Source organism: Plecotus auritus (genome assembly GCF_963455305.1).
Source record: "Plecotus auritus genome assembly, chromosome: 1".
Classification (NCBI taxonomy): domain Eukaryota; kingdom Metazoa; phylum Chordata; class Mammalia; order Chiroptera; family Vespertilionidae; genus Plecotus; species Plecotus auritus.
The window spans coordinates 236872750-236898625 of NC_137770.1; the positions used below are offsets into that span (position 1 = coordinate 236872750).

At 39.2% G+C, this 25876-nt stretch overlaps 1 protein-coding gene across 8 annotated transcripts in view; it reads left to right on the forward strand.

The window, feature by feature from the left end:
- Positions 1–25876, forward strand: part of KCNIP4 (potassium voltage-gated channel interacting protein 4) — a 995976-nt gene that overhangs the window by 893407 nt on the left and 76693 nt on the right. The gene's annotated exons all lie outside the window — the stretch shown is intronic.

Sequence of the window (25876 nt, forward strand, 5' to 3'; positions counted from 1 at the left end):
CTTCCACCATCCCTCTGACTCCAGGGCATCTGTCTCTATCCCATGTCTGCTCCTCACCACTCTCCTTGCTTGGACCTTCTAAATTTTTTTTCCGAATTACTCTTCAAAAACATGGTTTTCTCCTAACACCCAGGCCTTTGTGGGGATACACTGTGTGGGAAGGGAGGAGCTATAATAAATCTGTTCACTGCACAGATACAGGACTCTCATTAACAGGGATCTTGATGTGTAATATATCTAGATGACACATACATAAACATGTATGAAGAGAAAGGGGCTTTAGAGTTATGCCTATGCTGCTAGAATGTAGACTTCAGAGAGAGTAAGACTCACAATGAAACAGCTGCACTGACCACTGGCAGCAGCAAACCACTGAGTGAGTGGCAAGGATGGGGAAAGAAAGGAGGTGAGAAAGACCAAGTCCTGGCCCTAAGTAAACCCTAAGAACAGACTAATATAATATACTACAGGCCCGATGCACGAAATTTGCACAAGAGTAGGCCTTTGCAGCCACGGTGGCTGCCTCGATCCCTCCCTCACAGCCACTGCAGCTGACTTGATCCCACAGCTGCAGTCCTGGCTTCATCCGGAAGGTTGTCCAGAAGGACATCCGAATGGTTGTTCAGGTGTTCAGTCATTCAGTCAATTTGCATATTACACTTTTATTATTATAGGTTAGAACTTCAAATGCATTCCTGTGAATATCTAAGCATCTCTGCTCTAGTTCAAAGATCTTATAATAAGAAAACATATTTCTTTTTAACATTGGATTGTGCATCAGATAAAAAAAAAATGGTTGCAGAATAAAGGACAATATAATCCAACCTCCCACCATCCCTGTATTCTTGATGGCTGCTCCATTATTACTCTTGTTGTCACTGTAGGTCTCTCCATGTGGGGTCTGATACCTTTCACCCCATTTGTTGCAAACTGGAATCATGATTACTGCTTTCATTGACCTCAGGAGCCAAGTCGGCACAAGTCTTATCCAAGTCACACTTCACATAATATTTCCCAGGCTCCAAAGGCTGCATTCTTTTATTTCTTTTATTTTTTTCCTTGCCTACTTGCACTCTGTTTTTCCTTTTCTCCCCTCACAACCTCTTATCCCAACTTTTCTTTCCCCCTTTCCTACCCTTCAGATCTCTTCTGTTTCTTCATTTCTCCATTCTTTCCTTTTTTTCCCTTCTGTTGTCTCTTCCTCTTGTCAATTCTTGTCTCCTTTCTTTTACTCTTTCTCTTCCTTTTTCTCTATTTTTTCCTGTTCTCTTTCTTCATTTTTTTCTGCCCTCTCCTACCCCATGAGAAAATTTTCATCAGACCTTTATATGCCTAAAGCATATTTTACATACTTCTTTAAAACAAATGATTTCACAGTTTGCTCAGAAAATATTAACTGGTGTCTCTGGTAAATCCAATAAGAGTGGTCTTTTAATGTTTGTTTATTTTCCCTTAGTCAAATGTACAACTTAATTTTAAAATAGCCTTAAAATATAGGGAGAAAGGCACTAAAGCAGATCAGCAGCACTCATGTTTTACAGGATGGAAGCATCAGAACCAGCTTGTCATCACAGAAAGCAAACCACCTACCCTTGGTTTCCTGAACACTAATTATCTCAAGCCCTTAAGATAAAAAAAATCATTTTCCTGTAACCAATTAAGGTATTCACTTTTAATGAAACCTTTTAAAACTCTCCATATTTTGATTAAAAGGATAAACTAGTCATCAACATCTTAAAATAGTCACACGGAAGTGGCTTACCACAGCAAGGCACCTTGGGTAAAGGTCCCCAGAGTCCTCCAGTATTTTTCCAGCACTGCATCTCTTATAGCATTCCCTCAACTCTAACATAGATTATTAATATAAATGAGGTCTGGGCCTGGCCAGCGTGGCTCAGTAATTGAGCATCTACCTATGAACCAGGAGATCATGGTTTGATTCCCAGTCCTGGCACATGCCCAAGTTGCAGGCTCAATCCCCAGTGGGGGTGTGCCAATCAGTGATGCTCTCTCATCATTGATGTTTCTATCTCTCTCTCCCTCTACCTTACTCTCTGAAATCAATATATATATATATATATACATATATATATATATATATATATACATATATATATATATATATATATATATATACATATACATACTAGAGGCCGGTGCATGAATTTGTGCACTGGTGGGGTCCAGCCAGCCCACCCCAATGAAGGCCATTGGGGGTGGGTGGGGCCAGCCAGGGCAAGGGGCCACGAGCAGTTTGCCAGTCGGCCCCGCCCTGGATCGGGGTCCGGGGGCCTGCTGGAGGGGTGGGGCCAGCCAGGGCGAGGGGTGCAGGCATTCCAGTAATTCTGCAATTCAGGCGATTTGCATATTACCCTTTTATTATATAGGATATGTAAATGGGGTCTTGGAGAAAAGAAAAATAGTGATGGAGGATTTCTCAGCCCCTCACCCCATCTCATGCACTGAATCACCCCCATATTTTTATTTCTCTTACCACAGGCTGAACTGGGCCTCCAAAAGTAGGCAGCTGATAGAAATGGAGAATATAATACCATTTTTTCTTAACCGTTAGTGTGACTCTGAATCATCTGGTGGACTTGATAAGCACAGATGTCTGGGTCCTAGCCAAAAGATTATGATTTAGTAGGTCTGAGACTGAGCCAGAGAATTTACCCTTTTTGTACGTTCTCAGGTCTGCTGATGGCTGCTGGTCTGGGGACCACATTCTGGGAATCACTGGTATAGCACAGACATTATAAGCTCTGGTGTCACTCAGACTTGGTTCCACATGTTACTTGTTTAGGTAGCTCCTTCTGAATCAGTGGCCTGTATGATCCTGTCTCTACAAATTTGAATAATGACATGTACATTGCACACATTTGGGTATGTTTGTTTTCTTTTATCTTTTGTTTTTGAGATATAAGCATAGCAACCATGGAGTTAAAACAATAAAGAGTTATTGTAGTGTGACCCCAAATAGTCAACCTCACTTTTGTGTTCCATCAAAGTGGAGCATTTATGGTTGGCCTACATACCTCCCAGGCAGTGATCTGGGTTTTGAGCTATGTAACTATGTATTAGAAAGGATGCAGAAAACTACAAGGTATTAGCTATATACTGACAGTCTCAAATTTAACTGCATGTTGCAATCAATTGAGGAGCTTTAAAAATTACAAATAGTTGGGTATCATACTTGGTGATTTTGATATAATTGCTTTGAGAAGAAGCTTGAGCAACAAGATTTATAAAGTTCTCCAGGTAATTATAATGTTCAGCCTAGACTGCGAAGCATTGAACTGGATATATAAGCTGTAAGGTGATTCTATCACACACACACACACACATACACACACACAAATGGATCTAATTGTAATAAGTCTTATAATGTCAAATATCAATGGTTATACTGGCTATGTTGGAACCTTATAAAGTCCTTGGTGGGTGGGATAGTTGGGTGTGTGTGAGAGGTGTGGGTAGTGGGAGTAACAGGTCTTACCTCTAGTGATTCTGATTCAGTTAAATCTGGGGTGATGCTCAAGAATCCTTTTTAAAAACAAACAAAAAAAAACTTCTTAATAAAAATAAATTTTTATTTTAATAGCTAATAGAAGGCCACATTTGAGAACCACTGACCCAGAAGGTCATACAGGTATTTATATACATGATTCATAAACTAGCTTTGCTGCTCCCTTTCAAAATCAAGCATAAGTTTAGTTCAATTTTAAGTGATCGTGAATGGTCTACAGGGGCATGCAGTTTTATTAGTAATGTGGCTGTGCATCTTTGCCATTTCCTCTCATTGATTAATAATCTGTGGCAAATTCTTCTCATCTTTTAAGGCACATGATGAGAGACAGGTGCAAATGCAAAGTGGGACAAAAGTAGGTTTACAGTTGTGAGTACACAAAACACAGAGTTTATTCTTGTATTATTATTTATTAATTATTGTATTATTTTCCATACAAACAGCTGTAAACCTATTTTTGCCCCACCCTGTTGTTAGACCTATATGCTTTGGACACCTAGCTCTTTTCTGTCCCAAATCTTTGCCTGCTTCAGTTCCCTTCTCTACTTTTAATTACATTAGTTTAAAGATTCAAATATATCTTTAAGGCATCACTTGAATACTTGTTAATTTGGAGGCTAAAAAAATTAATACTTTTCCTCCCACCTTCTAAGTTCTTCTACCTGGGCTAATAATCAAATTAACAGAGAAAGATTAACAAGATAAAAATCAAATTTTAATATATGTGCATGAGGAATTCACATAAGCATGAAATATTCCAAAGAGAGTCAACATTGGAGATATATATATTAGGCAAAGGCAGGAACAGCGTCTTAGATTTCAGAAGTGAGAATGGGTGATTGACAAGTAATTGAGGAAGAACACACATAACAGGAAAATTTTGGTGGGAGACTCAGAAACAATGGGACACAGGTTATCTAGCTAACAGGCCCCTGCCTGAAGCCCTTCTATTTACCATACTTAATTCTAATTAGACTAAAGGCACCATCCCCCAAATGTTCTTCCTGGAGTAGGCCTTTCCATCTGAATATCTTAGGCAGGAAAGGAGAAGGTCAAAGATTCTTTCTGAGTCTTGTTTTCTAATTAACAGCTTAAAATCAATATCCCAAAAAGACAGCTTCATGGTGGAAAACTTTGGTTCCCTCCATTAATGTCCTTTTCCCCTAAAACTGCTAAGTGTTAATATCTTTTTTACCTAAAAAGAAATATGTTTGCATTAGTTTTCTATTGTATATAACAAATTACCACATATTAGTGGCTTTAAAAGCACACCCATTTATTACCTTACAGTCTTGAGGGTCAGGAGTCCAGCAGTGACTTAGCTGGATTCTCTGCTTGGGGTCTCACAAAGCTACAATGATGATATTGGTTGGGCTGCATTAGTTTCTGGATCCTGGGGTTCATGGTTGCTGACAGAAACCATTTCATTGTGGTTGTATTTCCAAGATCCCCACTGTGGGTGTCAACCTGGGGACACAGAGCTCCTACAGGCTTCCCATAGTCTCTTGCCAATGGGCCACTCACAAGTTCTCTCCTGACATGGTAGCTCATGTCTTCAAAGCTAACAAGGTAGCTGCACTCTTAAGTTTTCGAGGAATTGCCAAACTGCTTTTCATGGTTGTACCAGTCCACATCTCCAGCAGTGAATGAGGGTTCCTTTTTTTCCACAACCTCTCCAACACTTGTTATTGCTTATCTTATTGATAATGGCCACTTTAACAGGTGTGAGGTGGTATCTCATTGTAGTTTTGATTTGCAGTTCCCTAATTGCCAGTGAGGTTGAACATCTTTTCATATATCTATTAGCTGTTCCTATGTCTTCTTGGGAGAGGTGTATTTTCAGGTTCTCTGCCCACTTTTTGATTGGGCTGTTTGTTGTTTGTGGAGTTTTATGAGTTCTTTATATATTTTGGAAATTAAATCTTTGTTGGAGCTACTGTATGCAAATATCATCTCCCATCTTGTTGGCTGCCTCTTTGTTTTATTATCGGTTTCTTTTGCTGTGCAGAAGCTTTTTAATTTGATATTGTGCCATTATTTTATTTTTACCTTTACTTCCCTTCCCTTTGGGATCAAGTTCTCTACGACCAAGATCCATAAGTTTGGTACCTATATTTTCTTCTATGTAACTTATTGTTTTGGGTCTTATATTTAGGTCTTTGGTCTATTTTGAATTAATTTTGTACATGGAGACAAACTATAATCCAGTTTCATTCATTTGCATGTGACTTTCCAGTTTTCCCAGCACCATTTATTAAGGATACTATCTTCACTCCACTGTGTGTTTCTGGCTTCTTTGTAAAAAATTATCTGTCCATATGCATGTGGTTTTATATCTTGGCTCTCTATTTTGTTCCATTGATCTATGTGTCTGTTTCTCTGCCAATATCATGCTATTTTGATCATCATAGCTCCGTAACATACAACCCAGCAACCCCTCTCCTGGATATTTACCTGAAAAACTTGAAATCATATATTCACAAAGTTATATGCACCCCTATGTTCATTGCAGCATTAATCATGGTGGCCAAGACATGGATACAACCAAAGTGTCCTGAGATAGAGGACTGGATAAAGAAGATGTGGTACATATATCCAAGGAAATACTACTCAGGCATAAGAAAGGATGAAATACTGCCATTTGCAACAACATGATGGACCTTGTTAGAATATTATGCTAAGTGAATAAATCAATCAGAAAAAGCAAAGAACCATATGATTCCACTTATATGTGGGACATAAAACTGAAACTCATAAACACAAACAGCAGTGTGGTGGTTACCAGAGGGAAACGGGTAGGAGCAGAAGGAGGTCCTAATATATGCTGACAAGAGACGATTTGACTCTGGGTAGTGGGGACACGGTGCAATATGCAGATCTTGTGACATAGAAACTCACACCTGAAATCTATATGCTCATGTTGATAATGTCACCCCAATAAATTTAATAAATAAAAAGCTAGTAAGGGAGAGTCTTTCTAGTCCACTAAAGCAGAGTCTTGTATAATGTAACATAACTATGGGTGTGACATCTCAGACCAGCACCTTTGCTAATCTATCACTCAAGGCCAGAAGATTAAAAAGAGTGTGATTTATTGGGAGCCACCCTATGGTGTCCATCACAGTGGTGTTTGTGAGGAGACAGCAAAACCTGTGGAGTGAAGCTGCTGAATTTGGTCTGATGTTACATTCAAGTTCAGTTAATCCCCATGCTTAGTATTGTTTCTGCATTCAGACATTTCCTTGGAGAATTTACCAAAAGTGGCACCAAACTTTTCCTTGATTAATTAATTTGAAAGAGAGAGAGAGGAGTGAGAGAGAGAGGTCAATTTGTTGTTACACTTGTTTATGAATTTATTGGTTGATTCTGACCAGGGATCAAACCCAAAACCTTGGTGTATCAGTACACTCTAAACAGCTGAGCTACCCAGCCAGGGCTCCTTGCTTTCTGGAAGAGTTATACTGGGGCCAAAGGAACCAGCAGGAGATGAGAGTTCTTTGATGGGGTTTTTCACCTCACTGGAAGTGTCTGAGAACGCATTGCACTAAGATCTTTAAAAATAGCTGATGGGAAATTATAGGGATCCACATTTTTGACAAAGTACATTTACATAACAAGCGTGAAATCTTACTTATGGTGGAGAGGGAGTGAGGGAGAGTTTAGCACCTGAATGGGAAAGAGTGGGATATGTTGGTTAGGATAGAGAACTAAACTGCTAATTGTATAAGGCAATTACTCTTTTGTCATAAGCTCTCAGAGGCATTCTTAAGGCTTTCATAGACCATTGTGTGACCTTCAGTAAATCACTTCTTCCCTGGCAGCTTCTGTCTCCCTGGCAGCAAATTAGGGATTAAGAGATCTTCCTTTCCAATCAGAAGGGAGGTGCGTAATAATGAGTTTTGTTCAGCTCTTGAAGGACTCAGATAAAAGATCTTCCTTTAGTGCAAAGTATTACTCATGTACTTCAGAGTCAAAGTATAAGTACAGAGTTAAAATGTTATTTCCTAGGCCCTAGCAGAGTTCTCTGTTCTGAGGAGAAGGTTGTTGACAGGTATGAGCAGATAAATGTGGCTGCCTCTCTGGCTTCCAAGGACTGGCTTGGTCCAAGTGCTCTCCTGGGTTTAACCGTTCAATTGCCATTTCCTACCTTGGGCAGTTCGTTTAGCATCTTTGGACATTAAGTTCTTCTTTGAAAATTCAGAATATCAACACCCATGTATATGAGGTGATGGGACATGTTTTGTATGATCCCTTTTATTTTGAGTATGGTCAACAAATATTAGAGCCCTTTGGTTTCCCCCTCTGATTCTTATAAGAAAAAAAAATAACTAAATTTCATAAAGACTCCATGATTCCAGTTCTGGCTCCATTTGGCAATATACTTGACCTCTCTGTGATTCACTTATCTCATCTGCAAAATTGGAGAAATACTAGTAGCATCTCATAGATGCTTTGCAAAGATAGGGAATGTAAAGCACAGAATATAAAACCGGACTCGTTATAACACTCAAAATGTAGCTATTCTTCTTCTTCTTGTTATCATTATTATTATTATCATTAGCACCATTGTTACCATGCTGCTTCTATGAATTGTGTACTGTCTAGAAGCTCTTTCTTAAAATGTCTTTGTTCCACATTTTTGCCTAAAGACAAATTTGGAAACAGTGCACTTTATTTGATTTGATTTTTACTTTGTCCTTTGACTTCTTGGAGAAACTGAGATAGTCTTTTCCATAATGACTCCTCACAAGGATTTCGTGAAAATCAAAACAGATAACATAATTGGTGATGTTTTCAACATATAATGCAACCTAGAGATGCAGACATTTTTGAAAAACACACAACATATATAGAAGCAACCCTTATATACTGTACTATTCACTAGTAGCATTTCTAAAATCTTCAAAATTTCTATTCATTTTTCCACAACAATCCTGTAAAGAAGTTCACTTTTTTTTTTCTTTCTCAAGTCACAGGTGAATTGGTCCCAGCTAATGGGGAAGTTCTACTCCAGTAGGACATTCAGGGATCCAGGTCCCTTTCAATATATTTCCCTGCTCTCCTTGGCTGGGCTTCTTGCTCCATCTGCATTGTGTAAACTAGATCACTTTCATGGTCAGGTCTAGAGGAAAGGTGAAAGAGCCATAGAACAGCAGCAGGCAACTTCCCTTAATTTAGAGATAACACAAATGTAATATATATATATATATATATATATATATATATATATATATATATATATATATAATCACTTTCACTAACATCCCAAGTGTTCATTAGTCACATGGACCAATGGGCTCCAGGGAAAGATAGGAAATGTATTCTCTAGCTAGAGAGCAGTGGATTAGATAGAAGGAGAAACTAGATTGGGGAAACAACTAGCACTTTGCAAAAGTCAATAAACATCTCTTCTATTGAATTTTCTAGAGAATATACTAAAGGTTTCCTAAGTCAGTCCAGCTAATCCTCCTAAGACAGTTCTTTTAAGTCTTGGAAGCAAGGTATCCATTTATTCTTCAAAATCATATAGCCATTAATGCATCAAGACTTTTAAAATAATAATAGTAAGTTTCTGTCTTCTGACTGCTTCAAGGTTTCCTACTTCCCTTAGCACTATACATCAGAACTAAATAGTACATAGCAAGTAAAGAGCAGCTTTATCCAAGAGGGTTTGTTAGTACTATTTGTTGTACATCAAACCCAGTGTTCACAGCACACAACCCAAGCACAGGAGGTAGTTAGACTGCTATGCCAATCAATTTTAACAGCATTACTCCTTCTCATTCTTTTGTTTGTTTGTTTGTTTGTTTGTTTAATTTCTTTATTGATAAGGTATCACATATTTGTCCTCATCCCCCCATTCCCATCCCAAACCCCTCCCCACGCATGCCCCCACCCCCCTGTTGTCCGTGACCACTGGTTAGGCTTATACGCATGCATACAAGTCCTTTGGTTGATCTCTCCCCCTTACCCCCACCCTTCCCTACCTTCCCTCTGAGGTTTGACAGTCTGATCGATGCTTCCCTGTCTCTGGGTCTGTTTTTGTTCATCAGTTCATGTTGTTCATTATTTCCCCTAGATGAGTGAGATCATGTGATACTAGAAATACACTTATAAAAACCGAAAATGAGACAAGCAATAATGGTTATGCTGAGAGGCAAATGAATCAGTCTGTAGTGAGTTTCTTTCTGGGCCAACAGTTCTTTTGAGTCCCAATTTCAATGTCAAACAGTTCCTTATGTGTACATGTCAGCAATGATATTTCAGTTCTGGATGGTGGACAAATGGTGGTAATGCAGGTCCGACCCTCTCTGGTTTGGTCCTGGGCAACCTGCAGTGACGCACAGCTGCTGAATGCTAGCATGGCAAGGCATCATCAGCGTATTCCATCTCTGGACTGTTTCTCTTCTGTCTTCATAGCTGGAGCAGTCCTGTCAATTCCTCTCTGTTGCAGGAATCCACATGGTCTTGGAGTTGTTTTATGAAAACATACAAACATATTCTTGACCAAAAGTTAATAAAGGAATCTTTTCTATAAATTTGACTTGGGATCCTTTTTCATTTTTTGCCCAAACGATTTTCCTTTGGCTTGTTTTGACACCATGTGTGTTTTTCATGGGTGTCTTGCTGTTAGCATTACAAATGTAAGTTGATTTTCTAAAGTAAAAATTTTCTAGATGTAAATTACTTACAGGATATTTTTCCTTGCATGATATTCTTCTACTGTCCCCCCTTTTTTGATTTAAATATTAGGAGGCTTTTGGAAATTTTATAATGTAGTCTTGATAGCTTTAAAATTTTAATTTTGCACTAAAATATGACTGCTTTAGGTTCATTACATGTTATGCAATTTTACCATGGGATGAACTACCAATAAAAATTTTAGTTAACACTTTAGGAACAGCTTTTTGTCCAGTACCATTGATTTTTCTAGAATATTCGCTTATTTCAATTAGCCAATTTAAATTAGTCTGAGAACTTGACTACTATTTTACTGTCAAATTTAATTCTCTAACAACAATCTTATTTTACCCTGTAAATATTAGTGGAAAAGATTATTTGCCTTCTTCAGTAGGCCCTGAGCATTCCTGGTACTAGGCTGGATTTAGATATCAAAAACCCACTTCCCCACACAATGGGTAAAAGACAACTCAAACAAGTCTTGTTGCAGTGAGAGGGCAGCTGCTGTCAGCCAAGTCTCTGTCTGTTACCTGGGTCCCAATTTGAGCAGGGCATGGGAAGTGAAGCAGCCATGGGGGCAGGAGACCTCCCTCAGAAGGGGTGAGGGTTCAGGCCCCTGCAAAGTTGAGGGGGTGAGGGTCTGTGCCCCATCTCTGTTGACCTCCAAGTTCTCTCCTGATGGCCCCTCTGTGACTGTGCCTGTCTTAGGTTGTTCCTTCCCTGAGGAATCTTACCCGTCTCTGGCTAACCAGCCATCCTCCGGGGCCAAGCAGGGTGATGTGAGGTTCAGTTCTGTCTCCTTGGTATCTTATGCCCCCATGGCCTCCACGCCCAGCACCTGCCTTGGGATCCCCTCGCCTGCTGGCGGGGCCCTGGCACTGATCACATATCTTGGGGAACCCAGGTTTCTTCTCCAGGGAGGGCCCAGCTCACCCCACTGGGCAAGAGACAGAACCATAGTACCAGCCACCACGAGGTTTCAACCTCAGCATGAAAAGAAAGCTCAGGCCACAGCTGTGGGCAATTGGATTGTGAGAAGAGGGTCTCTCTTGGCCAAAAGGGCAAGAGGGGCCAATATAGAATGCTCAGGTGCCTTCCCAGAGGGCCCTCTACACAGTGAAAAGGATTAAATCCCTTTCATGTCCTTTTTAAATTGCTGCCAGACATTCAAAGAATTAGTTTGTAAGTTTGTTTGGGATAATAGTGCATTATGCTGTTGTAATTCTAAAATATCAAGAGATGTGTTAGCTTTGTCTCCAAGCACCAAAAAGATGATTTTTTATTGATTCCCAAGGGTGCAAGGTACTATTGTAGGTAATGAGGGTAATACAAATCTGGGAAAAATTATAATGATATTGTAGAATAATATCATGTAAGGATATTCTTTCCTCTAGGCCATGACAATTCCATTTCAAACTGGCTGTCAATTTCTTTTTGTATAGACAAGGTCTTAGTTACATTTTCTGCACCTCTCCCAGGAGCAAGTAGTGATAGTCCCTTCCTTTGGTGTTCACGCAAGCCAGAAACCTCTCTTTAATTTTACACACAAAGGAGCAGTGGTTTGATTTTGTGTTATACAAAAGGGAAGCTGGGTGGCGACCCCTGTGTAATTATACTTTCTTGCCCCACCCATGGTCCTCCTGGATGACCAAGGTGATTGGTATTATTGGTGACTACAATAGGCGGGGTATCAGCCCACGTAAGGGCTCTTGCCCATAAGGGTCAGAAACATAAGTCCAAAATACTTCCCCATTTGCCCCAGGTAATATTACTGTACAGCTGATGACTGCTAGCATGGCAAGAAAGACGTTCTCGGGCATTCTTGGAATTCTGGTTACCTCACAATTTCTTTTCTATTTATTTTTATTTTTTATTATTTTTATTATTTTTTTTTACATATGTGTCCTTATTCCCCCATTACCCCCCACCCCCCACTCATGCCCCACCCCCCTGTTGTCTGTGTCCATTTATTAGGCTCATATGCATGCACACAAGTCCCTTGGTTGATCTCTCCCCCTTACTCCCACCGACCCCCTCCTTCCCTGAGGTTTGAGGTTCTGATCGACGTTTCTCAGTCTCTGGATCTGTTCTTGTTCATCAGTCTATGCCGTTCATTATATTCCACAAATGAGTGAGATCATGTGATATTTATTTTTCTCTGCCTGGCTTATTTCACTTAGCATAATGCTCTCCATCTCCATCCATGTTGTTGCAAATGGTAGGAACTCCTTCTTTTTTACCGCAGCATAGTATTCCATTGTGTAGATGTACCACAGTTTTTTAATCCACTCATCTGCTGATGGGCATTTAGGCTGTTTCCAAATCTTAGTTATGGTGAATTGTGCTGCTATGAACATAGGAGTGCATATATCCTTTCTGATTCGTGTTTCTAGTTTCTTGGTATATATTCCTAGAAGTGGGATCACTGGGTCAAATGGGAGTTCCATTTTTAGTTTTTGAGGAAACTCCATACTGTTCTCCACAGTGGCTGCACCAGTCTGCATTCCCACCAGCAGTGCAAAAGAGTTCCTTTTTCTCCGCATCCTCACCAACACTTGTCGTTTTTTGATTTGTTGATGATAGCCCTTCTGACAGGTGTGAGATGGTACTGCATTGTTTTGATTTGCAACTCTCTGATGATTAGTGACTTTGAGCATGTTTTCAATGTCTCTTGGCCTTCCTTCTGTCTTCTTTTGAAAGGTGTCTATTTAGATCAGTTGCCCATTTTTTGATTGGGTTGTTTATCTTCTTTTTGTTAAGTTGTATGAGTTCTCTGTAAATGTTGGAGATTAAACCTTATCAGTGATATCATTGGCAAATATGTTCGCCCATGCAGTGGGCTCTCTTGTTGCTTTGTTGATGGTTTCCTTTGCTGTGCAAAAGCTTTTTATTTTGATGTAGTCCCATTTGTTTATTTTCTCTTTATTTTCCATTGCCCTAGGAGCAGTATCAGTGAAGAAGTTCCTTCAGCATATGTCTGAGATTTTTCTGCCTGTGGATTCCTTTAGTATTTTTTATGGTTTCCCGTCTTATGTTTAAGTCCTTTATCCATTTTGAGTTTATTTTTGTGTATGCTGTAAGTTGGTGGTCTAGTTTCATTTTTTTGCATGCATCTGTCCAATTTTCCCAACACCATTTGTTAAAGAGACTGTCTTGACTCCATTGTATGTTCATGCCTCCTTTGTCCAATATTTATTGGGCATAGTGGTTTGGGTCGATTTCTGGGTTCTCTATTCTATTCCATTGATCTATATGTCTGTTCTTGTGCCAGTTACAGGCTGTTTTAAGAATAGTGGCTTTGTATTACAGCTTGATAGCTGGTATTGAGATCCCCCCTACTTTGTTCTTTTTTCTCAGGATTGCTGCCGCTATTCGGGGTCTTTTTTTATTCCAAATGAATTTTTTGAAGGTTCGTTCTAGGTCTGTGAAATATGCCATTGGTATTTTAATGGGAAGTGCATTGAATTTATAGATTGCTTTGGATAGTATGGACATTTTGATGATGTTGATTCTACCAATCCATGAACATGGTATGTTCTTCCATTTGTTTATGTCTTCCTCTATCTCTTTTTTCAGTGCCGTGTAGTTTTCCATGAATAGGTCTTTTACCTCCTTAGTTAAGTTTATTCCTAGGTATCTTAACTTTTTTGGTGAGATGGTAAATGAGATTGCTTTTTTTAGTCTCTCTTTCTGTAAGTTCATTATTGGTGTATAGAAATGCCATAGATTTCTTGGCGTTAATTTTGTATCCTGCTTCCTTGCCGAATTCATTTATTAAGTCTAATAATTTTTTGATGGAGTCTTTAGGGTTTTCTATGTACAGTATCATATCATCTGCAAAAAAGGACAGTTTTACTTCTTCTTTTCCAATTTGAATGCCTTTTATTTCTTCTTCTTGTCGATTGCAATGGCTAGTACTTCCAGTACTATGTTGAACAGGAGTGGTGAGAGTGGGCATCCCTGTCTTGTTCCTGTTCTTAGGGGAAACGGTTTTAGTTTTTGTCCATTAAGTATGATGTTGGCTGTAGGTTTGTCATATATGGCTTTTATTATGTTGGGGTATGATCCTTCTATTCTCACCTTGCTGAGAGTTTTTATCAAGAAAGGGTGTTGGATTTTGTCAAATGCTTTTTCTGCATCAATTGATATGACTATGTGATTTTTCTCCCTCAATTTGTTTATGTGATGTATCACGTTTATTGATTTGCGAATATTGTACCATCCTTGCATCCCCGGGATAAATCCTACTTGGTCATGGTGTATGATATTTCTGATGTACTGCTGGATTCGATTTTCTACAATTTTGTTGAGGATTTTGGCATCTATATTCATGAGGGAAATTGGCCTGTAGTTCTCTTTCACTGTGTTATCTTTATCTGGTTTTGGTATTAAGGTGATGCTGGCTTCATAGAAGGAGCTTGGAAGTGTTCCTTCCTTTTGAATTTTTTGGAATAGTCTGAGGAGGATAGGTTTTAGTTCTTCCTTGAATGTTTGGTAAAACTCCCCTGTGAAGCTGTCTGGCCCCGGGCTTTTGTTTGCTGGAAGCTTTTTGATGACTGCTTCAATTTCATCCATAGTTATCAGCCTATTGAGATTTTTAGAATCTTCCTGAGTAAGTTTTGGAAGGTTGTATTCTTCTAGGAATGTGTCCATTTCCTCCAGGTTGTCTAGTTTGTTAGAATAGAGTTGTTCATAGTATGTTTTAACAATCCTTTGTATTTCTGTGGGGTCTGTTGTTATTTCACCTCTTTCATTTTTGAATTTGTTTATTTGGGTCCTCTCTCTTTGCTTCTTGGTGAGCCTGGCTAGAGGTTCATCAATCTTGTTTATCCTTTCAAAGAACCAGCTCTTGGTTTTGTTGATCATTTGTATTATTTTTTTGGTCTCTATGTCATTCATTTCTGCTCTGATCTTTATTATTTCCTTCCTTCTGCTCAGTATGGGCTTTTCTTGTTGCTCTCTTTCTAATTCTTTGAGTTGTTGAGTTAGATGATTTAACTACCATTTTTTCTTGTGTTTTTTTTTTTTTTTTTTTTTTTTTTTTTTTTGAGGTAGGCCTGTAGAGCTATAAACTTCCCTCTCAGGACTGCTTTCATTGTGTCCCATAGGATTTGCAATGTTGTGTTTTTATTGTCATTAGTCTCCAGGATGTTTTTAATTTCTTCTTTGATCTCATTGATAACCCAATCATTGTTTAGTAGCATGCTATTCAGCTTCCAAGTGTTTGAATTTTTTGGAATGTTTTTATTGTAGTTTATTTCTAATATTATGCCATTGTGGTCTGAGAAAATGCTTGATATGATTTCAATCTTTTTGAATTTGGGGAGACTTTGCTTGTGACCCAATATGTGGTCTATTTTTGAAAATGTCCCATGTGCACTTGAGAAGAACGTATATTCTGTGGCTTTGCGGTGAAATGCTCTGAAGATGTCAATTAGGTACATCTGATCTAGTGTGTCATTTAGAATTGCTGTTTCTTTGCTGATTTTTTGTCTAGAGGATTTATCCAGTGATGTCAGTGGTGTATTAAAGTCTCCTACTATGATGGTATTGTTGTTGATCTCTCCCTTGATATCTTCCAGATTTTTTATGTATTTGGGTGCTCCTGCATTGGGTGCATATATGTTTACCAGAGTTATATCTTCTTGTTGAATTGCTTTGTTTAGTATTATGTAGTGGCCTTCCTTATCTCTTATTATGGCGTTTACTTTGAGGTCTATTTTATCAGATATAAGTATCGCAATCCCAGCTTTTTTTCTCATTTCTATTTGCCTGAAACATATTTTCCCATCCCTTTACTCTCAGTCTGTGTGAATCCTTTGCTCTGAGGTGGGTCTCTTGTGGACAGCAAATATATGGGTCATGTTTTCTTATCCATTCAGCTACCCTATGTCTTTTATTGGTGCATTTAATCCATTTACGTTTAATGTTATTATTGACAAGTACATGTTTGTTGTCATATTTTTCCTTAGTTTTTGTGTTTCTTCTTGCCTTTCTCTTTCTCCTTTTTACAGCAGTCCCTTTAGCATTTCTTGCATTGCTGGCTTGATAGTGATAAACTCTCTTAGCCCTTTTTTGTCTGTGAAGCTCTTGATTCCACCTTCAATTTTGAATGATAGCTTTGCTGGGTATAGTATTCTTGGATTCAGACCCTTGCTTTGCATCACTTTGTATATTTCATTCCATTCCCTTCTGGCCTGGTGTGTTTCTGTTGAGAAATCAGTTGATATTCTAATAGGAGATCCCTTGTAAGTAACTTTCTGTCTCTCTCTGGCAGCCTTTAAGATTCTTACTTTGTCATTGGTGTTCGCCAATCTAATTATGATGTGTCTTGGTGTCGGTCTTTTGGGGTTCAACTTGTTTGGGACTCTGTGTACTTCTTGGACTTGCATCATTTTTTTTCTTGCCAATATCAGGGAAGTTTTCTGTCATTATTTCTTCAAACAGGTTTTCTATTCCTTGCTTCTCTTCCTCTCCTTCTGGTATCCCTATTAAGGGAATGTTGTTTCATTTTGTGTTGTCCCAACGCTCCCTGAGGCTCTCCTCTTGCTTTTTAAGTCTTCTTTCCAGTTGCATCTGTGTTTGTGTGTTTTTTCCTACCTTGTCTTCTAATTCGCTGATGCGGTCCTCAGCCTCTTCTAGTCTACTGTTTAAGCCTTCCATTGTGTTCTTTATTGCAGCTATGTTGTTCTTCATCTCCTCATAGTTTCTTTTCATGTTGGTGACATTCTCATTCATCTCCTTATAGTTCTCATTGAATTGTGTGTATTTGTTATTGAGTTGTGTGTATTTGTCATCCATCCGTTTAAACATCCTTATAAACATTACTCTGAATTCTATCTCTGATAAGCTGCTAGCCTCGAATTCATTTAACTCCCTTTCTGGTGGATCCTTTTTTTCTTTCCTTTGGGGATTGCTTTTTTTTGTCTTCCCATGTTTTCCTGTAATGTTTTAATTGTAGATCCAATTGCTTTGCTACCCAGGTTCTTTTGGGGATGGTGCTACTGGCGTAATCTCTCAGTTCTCCTGGGCTTGTTAATCTAGTGTGGCTCCCTACTTGAGCTATTTGGGTTCTCTTTATGTAGGCCTGCGAGCTTGAGAGGCACAACTGCGGTGTCTAGAAGTCAGCTGCCATGGAGGGGAGTATCCCAATTTTTGCTGTCTTGCACCCTTAATTGAAATCATGCATGCCCAGCAAGGACTCACAGTGGCACCCAGGAACCATCTGTTGGGGTGATGGGGCTCAGGGGGCCTGCTCTCTGGAAAGACGTGACTGTGGTGCCCAGAGTTCTACAGTCGTGGGGTGGGCAGACCCAGCTTTTGCTGTTTCACTTGTGGTGGATAAGCGCTTACTCCCAGTGGCGGCTCACAGGAGCACCCGTGATACGTTTGCCAGTGAGGCACACTGAAGGACTCTGAAAGGCCCTGGCAGTGTAGCCGCGCAATTGAGGCACCTGTGGGCCAGTATCCAGGCTGAGTGAATTCAAAACTTCTACTGCTGGGGGGGAGTGTGCCCCTGCTTGTTCAAGATCACACCCAAGGAGAGCTCACAGTGGCTCCCACTAGCGCCCTGTGGGTAGATGGGATCATGGTGCCTGCCTGTTGGAACTTCACCTCTGTGGAGGTGCGCTTGCCGCTTACCACGCGCAGAATCCTGATGCACTCTGAGGGGTCCTGGCACCGCAGTTGAGCCACTGGGGTGAATATGGGCAGTTACCCAGGAAGAGGGAATTCAGAATTTCTACTGCGGGGCTGCGCGCCCTTGTCTGTGCAGAATCACACCCTCGGGGGCTCTCAGTGGCTCCCAAGCGCTGCCTAAGGAGTGGAGTGCCCTGGCTGCCTGCGGGGAGGGGGAGGTTGCACTTACTGCTGCCGAGCAGTGCACCTTTGGAGGTGGCGGTCCCACGGTCCATGGGTCTGCAGCTGGGGTAGCAGGATTTTTGGAGTGGCTGCTGGGTCGCGGGGCAGTTCCAAGGCCTGTCTGGTTCGTAGTGTTGATGAGTTCCTAAAAAAGGCCGTTCTCCCCTTCAAGATGGCGTGGGCTCTGTGCTGGAGTCCCGCCATCCGGGGAGTGCCCGCAGCAGTGGTAGTCTCTCCTTGTCAAGGAGAGCCTATCTGCCAGCTCCTGCTGCTCCTGTGAGATTTAACTTTCCCTCACTCACTCACACACACCCCATGCACATCCACACACTCTCCTTTCATACCCTCACTCACTCACTTCCTCTCCCTCACCTCCGTCCTGCCAGCAGCCATCTTTTTTTCCTCCTCTTATTCTTTTTGGAAGAACTAATTGGTTCACACAAATGTATCACTGGGAGCCCAATAAATAATTTTTCAAATTCAGCATATATTCCTTAACGAGCCTGCCATGAAACTTCGAATGTATTATGGTTAAAACCAAAAATAAATCTGGGGCACCATTCATCACTGCAAGCTGCTGGCAGTGAACCTACCCCATAAAGTCAGATTATTTTTCATTTTTTTTACAATTCCCACTTAAATGGGTTTATTAATGTAAGCCTAACTGGCAATTACTCCTGTAATTCTGGCAGGGATTCAAATCTTAATTACAATAAAGTAAGTTGCCAAAACTTTAGAAGTCTTTCAATGTTACATTTGAGTTGAGTGTGTTAGACTATAAATTATCTTAAATCTGTGTTGATTAATTTAACTTAAGGGAAATATAAAGAAAGGTAAAAGGAAAATGAGATAGAATCAATAATTTCTTTATGCATATTATGCTAACATATAAATTATGCTTAATATATGACATCCCAAATCCCATAGAATTTAGATTAAGTCAAAACTTCTTATCCTAAGTTCCTCCTGGTTGTTAATCCTTTCCACAAACAAATATGAACCAATCCTTTATTAAATGCTAACTACATGTCAGGGACTTTGCTGGTATTGACACACATTAATGAGTAAAAGAGAACTGTCTTCTACTCACAGACTAATTAGAGTCTAGTGTAGGAAGTGTGAAATTACTAAAAAAGGAAAGAAAGGGTTAACTCAGACATAGTTTTGTCTCTTTGTACAGTTGTATTTTGTCATAGCAATATCTACTCACCATGCAGAAAACTTTAAGCAATATGATCCAGAAAGAATTGTTTAAAATGCCTTTACAACTACCGGGGAACTTCAAAGGACCATGTCAATACAGTAGATGTTGCTTTATTATCTTCTAAAAGGCTTCTTTTGGTTGTTCATAGATCCTTAGTTAACAAAAATAAATGTTTAAAGTGAACTAAAATATTATACCTACCAAATCCTTCAAGCTGATGGACCTTATTTTATAAACATTCAAATAAGAATGTTTCCAGGTCAACAAGGAAATAAACCAAACCATTTTTAAAATATATATATTAGAGAGAGAGAAACATCAATGTGAGAAAGAAACATTGATTGGTTGCCTCCTGAATGCACCTGAACCAGTAATTGAACCCACAACCTGGGTATGTGCCCTGTCTGGGAATTGAACCAGCAACCTTTTGGTGTATGGGATGACACTCCAACCAACAGAGTAACACTGGCCAGGCCCAAACCATTTTTTTCCAATGTGAATTTTCAACCACTGTACATAGGCCAATGTACAACTTTATTTCTATTTTCAATATATCATTTATTGATCTTCAAAATATTCTAAAGGAAACTTGCATAAACACACATGTAATATGACCAATATAATATACATTATAAATTCCCCAACACTGAAGAAAGGAGAAATTTTAATTTTTCAAAAATGTAGGCCAAGAAAGTTATTGCTATTGGACATCATATTTAGCCCTTAACTTCTCAGAAGGCAAGTATTCAGCTTGGTTTTTGTTGTTTTTTTAGGCGTTTTTTGCACTGTTTTTGCATAAATGGGCCAATGATACTTTCTCTCTCTGTTTTTTTTTAGGTTCTCTCAGCATAGTTCCTGGTTAGGTCACTCATCATGAGGCAGTTAGCTAGTTATTTAGTCTTTCTAACTTTCTAAACATTATGCCCTTTCTTCTTGCAAAAAGAGATTATTAAAAAATGTTTGCAAAAATGTGTGTAGAAAGGAAGAACAAAAAAACATTCCAATCAGTATTATAGTGCCTTATCACCAAGAAAGCATATAGCATAATTTCTGCCATTAAAAATCCAACTTAAATCTTGCTACCAGAAATGTGGTCCAATACAGAGTTCTTTGTGAAAAGAAAAGAAAAAAAAAAAAGTAAAAATTATTTGAAATAACCGAATTCTAGGAAAAGTCATGATTTGTCCCTTTGCAGTGTATTGTTACAACCTGTGGTCTGTAATTATTTTAGGACTCTGATTTCCCCTGTTATCCATGGTGATTGGAAGTGGGATAGGCAGTAAGTTTTTCATGGAACTAATAGTAGACTAAACACATTTTAATATACCATACACAACTCAGCAATTACTGCTTGTCAGCAGCAGAATTAAGGCACCATATATCTGTGCATTGAAGTGACTGCTAATAATGCCTACTCGGTTTCTTCTGAAACTCCACATAAAACCCAGTATTAGTTCCCTAATGGAAGGCAAGCCTTTTACTGAACACACTTTGTATTATCATTAGTAAGTGCTACTGATTTATTGGATAGATTACAATTATTGAAAACAGAATGGGAGCATGCAGTTAATTACCAGCTTTCTCTATTTAATTAGTGTTTTATGTGACTAGAATATTCTTCAGTTGATCATAGTGCTTTCTGTTAGAGTCCAATGAATGTGTGTTGAAGGGAGGCCATCTCCGGCAACACCATGCACTGCCCTCTTCTGTGCATCACCAGTACTGCAGATTTATTTATTTTATTTTATTTATTTACTTTTTAAATCTTTATTGTTGAAAGTGTTACATATGCCTCCCTCCCCCGCCACATGACCCTCTTCTAGCCCGCCTCCACCCTGACCCCAGGCCTTCACCACCCTACTATCTGTGTCTATAGGTTATGCATATATGCATACAAGTTCTTTGGTTGATCTCTTCCCATCCACCCACCCTGCCTGGCCTTCCCTCTGATTTAGGGAGGATGTGTGTTTCCGTGCATAGATGGAGTATTGAGACCCACCTAATCCTGAATTCCAATCCCAACTCTTACACTTACTAGTCACTTTACCCTGGAAACCTCCCTTAACCTCATCTTCCTTAATTGTAGTGGGAATAATAGAGGTGAGGAGTCTTAAAGAAATAATCGGTAAGTGAGTGGAGAGGCTTATATGTGACAGACACTGTTGCAGAATTGCTGAGCCCTTGCATTTTATTGGTTCAACAAACAAAAATGTCCTGTGCTGACACTCTGGGTTTTGTGGTGAAAGTAAATTATACATTCAGAGCTCTGTTAATACACCTTTGACAACAATGAAAGCCACCTTCTCAAAGTTTTGCAGAGACAAATATTGAAGACTTGACCTATGTGATGATTTTTTGTCCTAAAGTCAAATAATCAATGAAATAGCCAATGAGATTATGAAATCTCTGCCTTCTTTACCTGCAGACCCTATCTTCTGCCTCTTGCTTCAGGATTCTCTCCGTTATATCAAACTGCCTCTGGAATTCTAAGTCACCTTTTCCTTCCCACATACCGAATCACGAAATCTTCATCAGCAATTCCCACATATGTACTGAATTCGTGCAGAATGTGGAATTGCAATAAACACTTGGAAAATGGATAGTAAGGAAATAGATGTGAGTCTTGCCCTCAAGAAGTTAATGGACCATATAACTTGGTATCTATTTTTCTACATAATTATTATAAAACCTGGACCATTTATTGCCTGTATGGCAATTTTTGGCATAGTCATCTTAACATGAAGAGATTTAGAAACTTCTCAAGGTCAGTTAGCTAATTAGTAGATGTGATATAAAATAACAGATACATCAGAGCTCCCATTTCAAAATCCCAGACTGGTATTCCAATGAGAACACACAGAATGTTACAAAAATAATAATAATAATGAAAATAAATTAAAAAAAAACCTTGGTCCTAAACACAGGGAGTTTTTAGCTCTTTAATATGACAACTAGGTAGAACCAGAATTCATGGTTATAATTTGATGTAGCATGCCTACCCCAAGGTGAGCAGTTAATATTTGTCATGCAGGTGCCATATGAAGTTCCAGATTAGGTCATGCAGGTGCCATGTGATGTTCCAGATTATGTCATGCAGATGCCATATGATGTTCCAGATTATGTCATGCAGATGCCATATGAAGTTCCAGATTATGTCATGCAGGCGCCATATGACGTTCCAGATTATGTCATGCAGATGCCATATGACGTTCCAGATTATGTCATGCAGATGCCATATGACGTTCCAGATTATGTACAAAGGGGTTTATAAGTTAGAGAAGCAGCCTAACATAAGAATAAAGGGCATAGACTCTGGAGTCAGACAGCCTGGGTTCACTTCCTGATTCTGTGACTTTCTTACTTGTAAACTTGAAGATGCTACTTCACTTCTCTGTATCTCAGTTTCTGTACAAAGATGACTCTGACTTTTCATCTAAGCAATCAAAAAAATGGATTGACATTCTGAAAGACTGAAGGAGGACCACATATGGAGAGGAAGATCACAAGCCCCATCTTGTTTGGGGATTTAGGATGTCTTGTTGACATTCAAGGAGAATTATGGAGTTGGTAGTAGCATACTTATGCCTAGAGTTCAAGGGGAGCTATCCAAGCTGGGAAATAAATACTGGTGACCTCCATACCTAAATTATATTTATCTCCTTGAGACAAGATGAGATCATGAAGGGAGTAAGCACAGCTATGGTCAGATTCATGATTTATAAATTTCACTCTGACAGAGCAGAGTCAGAGGAATGAGAGTGGAGGCTATTAGACCAGCTTGAAACCTCCTGCACTAGTTCAAGCTCAAGCCTGATTAGCAAGGATGATAGACAACAGCAGTAACGACAGTAATAACAAAAATCAATCATGATGTAATGCAATTATAATTTAAAAAGTGGATACAATACCAGATACATTAAAAATATAGCAGAAATGCTATGAGGGCCAGGCCCCTCTTCTTATTTTTGTGATGTGAAAACAAAGAAGGCAGAGATTAGTTTGTCTTTTGGAATTTCTGCCACTGGCCCACAAGGGAAGACTGGATTCTCATCTTAACAAATCAGAAAATACAAATTTCCCAATGTTTTAGAGATGACAATCCTTTGATACCACCTATCGCAGAACACGTTGTCTCCAAAGTCCTTACACCATGCAACTATAAGACCTCAAAAGGACACAAACATATACATATTGAAGTATCACATTTTCACTTTCTATATAGATTTTCAGTTCTAAGCCAGGCTAATTATTCTTTTTTAATCTGAATTTTGTTTCAAGTACATTACATTTGCTTTACAATGCAATTTTACGAAAGGAAAAATAACTGTGTGTCTATTTTGAGGATCATCAAAATGTGTAAATGGAATGTTTTCACTTTCCAAATGTCTCTAGCATAATTCCTTCTTTGTGCTAGGTATGGTTTTAAGCACTTTGCATCAACTATACAATAATATTGCACAATAATGTTCAACAATAATGTGTCATATTAAATACAAAGTGTTATATACACAACACTGTGAAATATATACCATTATTATTTCAATTTTATAGATGAGGAAAATCAAGCACAGAGATTAGGAGGTTGCCTAAGAACATACAGGTAAGGAAGTGGCAGAGCTGGGACTCAAGTTTTAGCAGTCAGCCCAGAATAGATGCTCTTAACCACTAGCCATGCTTTCTATACTCTCAAATTTGTTACCTGATTCCCATTTCCACTCCCCCTACTCGATTTCAATGCTTTATTGCAAAATCTTAATTAACTTCCTTACTTTTACTCTCATCATCCCCAGCCCATCCACCACTCTTTTGTCAAAGGGGTCTTTATAAATAAAAGAATCTATTGGTACCAACTCTGCTTAAATTCCTCAAGAACTCTCTATACTTGTATTTAAATAAAATTTAAATTACTTTGCATGACATTCAAGGCCCTTCAAGGTTTGGCCTTTTCCTGTATTTCTGCCCTCAATTCCTGTCACTCTCTGCTTCATGTTTTATGTTCTAATCCTACAGGACTAGGTAACCATCCTTTCCAGAGCATGTGATACATTCTCTTGCCAACTTTGTAATTTGAGTCTTCTAACTCAGACATTGCATTTATTACTCCAAGTCTCAGATACCTGTGAAGACTCCTCTGCCCTCCCCAAACCTCCCAGATCATTCTTTGCACCTCTCTTACAACATAGTTATACTCTGTAGTTAGTTTATTTTCCCATTTCCCTACCATACTGTGAGTGTAAGTGCTAACTTCCTTTTTTTTTGGGGGGGGGAGGGGCGCAGAGGGTAGGGAGGTGGGTGGATCTTCAGTCCTCAATGACTTCAAAGTGATAAATGATCGTGTAGTAACACTGTAGTTTGAATGCTAACTCTGTCAGTCATTTGTAACTTTGTTGTCTCATCTGCAAAATGAGATAATGATAATACCTACATCTTCTATAATAATAAAAGCATAATATGCTAATTAGACCAGACGGCCGAACAGCGGAACGACTGTCCAGATGACCTTTCAGATGAAGTCAGGCCTATGAGGGCCAAGGCAGCTGCTGCAGCTATGAGGGCCAAGCCCCTTGCATGAATTTCATGCATCGGGCCTCTAGTATATCATAAGCTCCTTGTGAGAACAAATGAGATTATTTATCTATTGCTCAATAGATAGATGATAGATAAAAGATATAGATAGATGATAGGTAGGTAGATAGATAGATGATAGATAGATAGATAGATAGATAGATAGATAGATAGATAGATAGACAGAATGGTTAGCACAATTTCTGATACATGGTAAACACCCCAAAATATTAGATTATCTTCCTACTATTATTCTGGATTGTTTAACATTATAGTGTTCATGAAAGTTCCATGAATAGTGGTACGTTCTTTATTCTGGATCTATATCTGCACCCCACTTTGTACTTATAGTGCATTGGATCTAATTTCCCAATCAGTGAACTCAAGCCTGTTGGATTAATGTTATAATTGGCAGGAAAATTGGTAGAGTGTTTCCAGGTGGGAGCAGCTGCTAATTTCTCCCTGCAGCACTACAGATGTCCTTCTGCTCGAACTGTAGGCTGGCGACACTCAAAACACAGGCCTTACCACTCGGAAAAGCTGGGCTCTCACTAGGCTACTTATGTCAAGAGGATTTGAGACTCCACGAAGTGTGCCTCCAAGGGATGGCACAATCAGGAGAGCTGAGCCAACCCACTGACAAGCCACAGCAGAGGCTAGCTTCGCTGCGTCTGAAGAGGACCGAACGTCTTCTGATAACTTGGCGTGGGGCTTTCATCATATTTGTGAGCTAAACTAGTCTGGCTGCCTTTTTCTCATGGACTTGCATATTAAGTTGAAAACACTGGAATTCATACTACATCTATTAGCCCAGCAGTCTAGTCTTCTGACATTACTATTAATAGGATGTTATGGATTTAATGTTGGTGTCCCCCCCCCAAATTTTTATATATTGAAGCCCCAACCTCCAATGCAATGACATTAGGTAGTGCTGTCTTTGAGAGGTAATGAGGTCATGGAGGTGGAGCCCTTATGGTGGGATCACTGCCCTTATCAAAAGTGACATGAGAGTTTGCTTCCTCTTTCTGCTGAGGCTACAA